The sequence below is a fragment of the Terrapene carolina genome, unplaced genomic scaffold, assembly GCF_002925995.2.
Source record: "Terrapene carolina triunguis isolate 2854851 unplaced genomic scaffold, T_m_triunguis-2.0 Scaffold42818, whole genome shotgun sequence".
Lineage (NCBI taxonomy): Eukaryota > Metazoa > Chordata > Testudines > Emydidae > Terrapene > Terrapene triunguis.
Genome location: NW_020707169.1, coordinates 588 through 4,841, shown reverse-complemented (window position 1 = coordinate 4,841; position 4,254 = coordinate 588). Strand labels below are relative to the sequence as shown.

The 4,254-nt window shown below is 40.4% G+C and overlaps 1 long non-coding RNA gene across 1 annotated transcript; it reads right to left on the bottom strand.

Moving 5' to 3' along the window:
* Positions 1-303: 303 nt before the first annotated feature.
* LOC113405563 lies at positions 304-2,431 on the bottom strand. Its single transcript, XR_003369523.1, has 4 exons — positions 2,350-2,431; positions 2,090-2,157; positions 1,943-2,011; positions 304-357 (listed from the first exon to the last, which is right to left on the bottom strand). It is a non-coding gene; the product is annotated as an uncharacterized LOC113405563 (long non-coding RNA).
* Positions 2,432-4,254: the final 1,823 nt, after the last annotated feature.

Genomic DNA, 4,254 nt, shown 5'->3' with positions numbered 1-4,254 from the left:
CTGGCCTTGCGGCCATCGGCGGGCCGGCCCCCCTCTGGCCTTGCGGCCATCGGCGGGCCGGCCCCCCTCTGGCCTTGCGGAGTCTGCACCCTGCTCCTGCATCTCCAGCCCAGAGCCTGCACTTAGCACCCAAACTCCATTCCAGAACCCGCATCCAAACTTCCTCCCAGAGCCTGTACCCCAAATCCCGTTCCGCACCCAAACTGTCTCCCAGAGGCTTAGGCAGGTTTCTGTGGGGGTGAGGGGACTTGGATCCATTCTGGAGACCACCAAAAATTATAGAAACATGCCACCCCTGTACCTACCTTCTGATCCTGTTTGGCTAGCTCTTTCACTGCCTGCCAGATCTACCAAGTTCTGCAAATTCATTAAAGATTTCATGAGGCACAGTATGCAGGTAAGTCAGTTTAAAATGCTGTCAACGCTAAATCTATGCTAAGAATTTCAATCCAAGTTCAGTTAAGCCTTTGACATTTCTATAGTAATATACTAACTACACAGTGAGGCCAGTATTTTTCTAAGTTGCATGGCGAAAATGGCTTTAAAATATCAATGTAGACTCCATTACCAATATTGCGATCACTATTAGTAAACTTGCATTGCAATTTTTAAAGTATGTTCTCTTCAATATACATATAAATTCCCATTAAACACAAGTTTGTCTCACAAGCAGTCGTCTCCCCCTCTTCACCCTGAATAACAGAAGTGCATAAACAATCTGCCAGGTCCTCAGTTTCCATTAATAAATAAGCATTACCATCATCCTCATCCTAATTGAACCTACACCAACTGTTCTCCCCCCATCCAATCTAAGAGGTCAATGGAAAAAGTCAAGTACCAAAATACCAATATTTTTTTCATAATCCCTTATACCTGTATGTGGTGCAACTGGTAGGTAACAGGGATTATGAGCTTGCAGTATCATTTGATGGTGATTTGGTTGATGCCTAGCAACCAGCCATCACCTTTATAGGCCTCCGCTTTCAGGAGACAGCTCAAAAACTGAGGATATACTTGACCGAACTCCAAAGAGTACAACCCAGCCACCAATAATCATCACATATCAAAGGCTGCTGACAGATCCAGTGCTTTGAAAGAAGATAGCCCACTACTGATAAGATTAGTCTGATCAAGATGCAAATAGTCAAAGAAGTTTGATACTGGAGAAATTAGAAATGACTAGTGACTACCTCCCTGTTAACCAGTTCACCAGAAAGTAGAGAGTAGGCAGTAGTTTGTCAAGATGTCAGAGAGGATTTAAATAGGAATTGCGCACAGAATCTAGTTCCCAGAGTCCCAAATACAGACCTATAGACCAAACATTCATTCCCTCCTTTGAATCCCTGCCATACTGCTAATATCAATCCATCAAACAAAGAGGAAAAGAGATCACAGCCAGCAGCTACTGAATCTGTCAGCAAGACTGGCTGCAAGCCACCATTATGTTCCTCTAGTCCTGAGGCCACCTGGCTCCTGAAAGCTGCTCTATCTTGCACCAACTGACAGAGGTTCTTATGAAGAATTATGGCAACTGTGGTGTTCAACCAGATTTTCCCTTTTTCCCCATGTCATACCCCTTTCTGTCCCTGCAGCCAGAAGAGGTTATGTAGGAGTTCTAAGCCCCTTAGGGGTTTTTCCCTCCCCCTAAGGAAATCCCAAGCAGTGGGTAAACTACCTTCGGGGACACTTTGCATCACAGCCTCTGCACAATATCTAGTAGACTTTTACATATATATTGTTATATAGTCTTAAAACAGATCAATATTTCTCCTTCACACAAGTTTTTCCATTCAGAGCGTTTCATTCTCAATATGTTGGGAGAGAATCTCTGATTTTAGGATTTCATTTTAGTGGTGTCCAATATTTTAGCTCTTTTTAAAATTATAAGTTTCCACATTAATGCCTACCTAGTACCGGACAACCTTTTTCAAACATAACTTACCAGATGAGATACCATTACTGCTCCATCACAGTTCGTGTTGGCAGGGTCATTTTCCCTACTTTCTATAATCTAAAAGAAGAAAGCCTCATAAGATTATTGCACATCTTTTCAGTTAATAACAAAAAAAATTACTATACAGACACCTACCATTCTGAAAATGGTGTGAGAACGGCTGCTGTGTTCATTCATTTTTGTTTCTCCATAGTGTCGTTTTTCTGTCAAAATAAAGTATTTGTTATCCAAAATCCCATATGCGTCAGACAATATTAAGATTGTAAGCAAAGGTAGTCTAACTGAGAAACTAAAATAATAGCTTTTATGAGATTCTAGTTTTAGCCATGTATTAAATTTAGGAGTGGTCATGTGTTTTAAAATTGCATCAACAATGGAGAGGCTAATCATCCTACTTTCTCCTTTCCTGAGCCATTCCATGACTTGCTCTGGATTAACAACCACCTCTTCGATCAGATCTTCCACATAGATGTTTCTCTGCAAGAGAAACAGAATTAAAGACAAATTTCACCCAACTCTAAAATAAATGAGAAATAGATGTGTGTACTGTATTATGCACTGGTTTCAGTTGAATTTATTAATGAAAGCCACACAGCAGTCTGAAGAAAGAGAAATTTGTCTTCCAAACACATAGGGAATAAAGTCAGAACACTGCCAGTGCAAATTTTTATGCTGATATATTTCAACTGTAATTTTAAGGAGACACTGTCAAACATTTGAGATCCAAAAATATGATTTATTTTAAAATGTATATGATTTGTCAGGGAAAGGTCCTCTGGATTTTAGATCTTTCAAGGGAATGTGTACTTTTTAGAGGTTTGAGAAATAAAAATTTCAAAGGCACTATTCATGGAGGATCTACATTTTGTGCCCCACACAGATTAGCAGACCACTCCCATTCCACCAGCTTTGCTAAAGCAGTTAATGTAACAAATGGTACTCATTAACAAGGAGAATGAGTAAAACTTTAGCATAGTGAAATTGAAGACAGCAACAGGATGTCTACATTAATGCTACTACTGCTCACGCAGTATTAGCCACAACTCTAATTTGATAGTTATGCAATGTATATGTAAAACTGGTGGATGATGTATCCCTTTTGAATGTATTATGATAGTGAAGTGTGTTAAAGCAACTCTGAGGAAATTATGTAGGTTTTTTGTGCTGAATGCAGATGCATTTTTGCAACCTTAACAATAAATTAAGGTGTGAAGTTAGTCAGATTTTGTAGAAGTGTTTTAGACACTCAAAGCCCCCTCCCCCTCAAAAAAGCTCCCACACTGCTCAAGATTATATGTTTTGTTTAAGAGACTAAATAAATTCCGATGCTTAGGAAAAGAGAAAATAACAAGACTGATTACAGCTTTGCAGTAGTTCTAGGCACAACATGAAGCTTGCTTACTTCTAACTTGCCCTCTTCAAAAGGGATTTTGTATATTCATACTCATGGGATGTGCCAGCAAGTGCAGCTCAGATGGTGGAACCTTCTTCTAGCAGTACCAGTTACCGCATTCACATACCTATCCTACTTTTCCCTCAGCCTTCCAAGGGCAAATATCAAAGGGGGCATGGCTCTACATGCCATCTCAGTTCCTTCCACCACCTCTTCAAAATCATGAGCTCAAAAGAACCCGAGGAAAAGGAGAAGGTAGGTGAGGCATGTGAATAGGCAGAATCCATCTTGGACTCTGCTATAAGTAAGTAACTTTAATGTCTTCTTTCAGAGTCTTCTGCATATTCCCCACTCACGGGTCAGATTGGCAAGCAATACCTCATCAGCTGAGGGTAGAACTCAGGGTCCTACTTCAATAAGGGTTGAAGTACTGCCCTATCAAACGGCATTTGTTCTGGACCCAAGATTCTAAAGCATTGTGTTTTGTAAGTATATATACAGAGCTCAAAGTGGCAGTCCAACAGGTTGCTGTGAATGGAACATGTTTAAAGCATGCAATGGAGATAGACATAGTAGAATATGACTTAATCATAGCAAGGACCAAAATGACATCTAGTTTATAACTTTCTTCTATACATTGTCTGCCTATCACTTCACAATCATTACCACCTTAGGTGGATTAAACAATCATAAAGGTGATCCTAAAAAAGAAGATGGGAGACCTGTGAAATTCCTTAGCCCTGTTTAGATAGTACACTAGGGTCCTCTTAGGGCTTCTCTGTAGGGAGCCTTAGCGTGCAGCCAGGAGGTGCTTAAATCTACAACACTCTAGCCTGCTGCACACTAACTAGCCATAAAGACCCTGCTCTGTACACTACAAGTTCTATCGTGTGCTTTGACATACTGC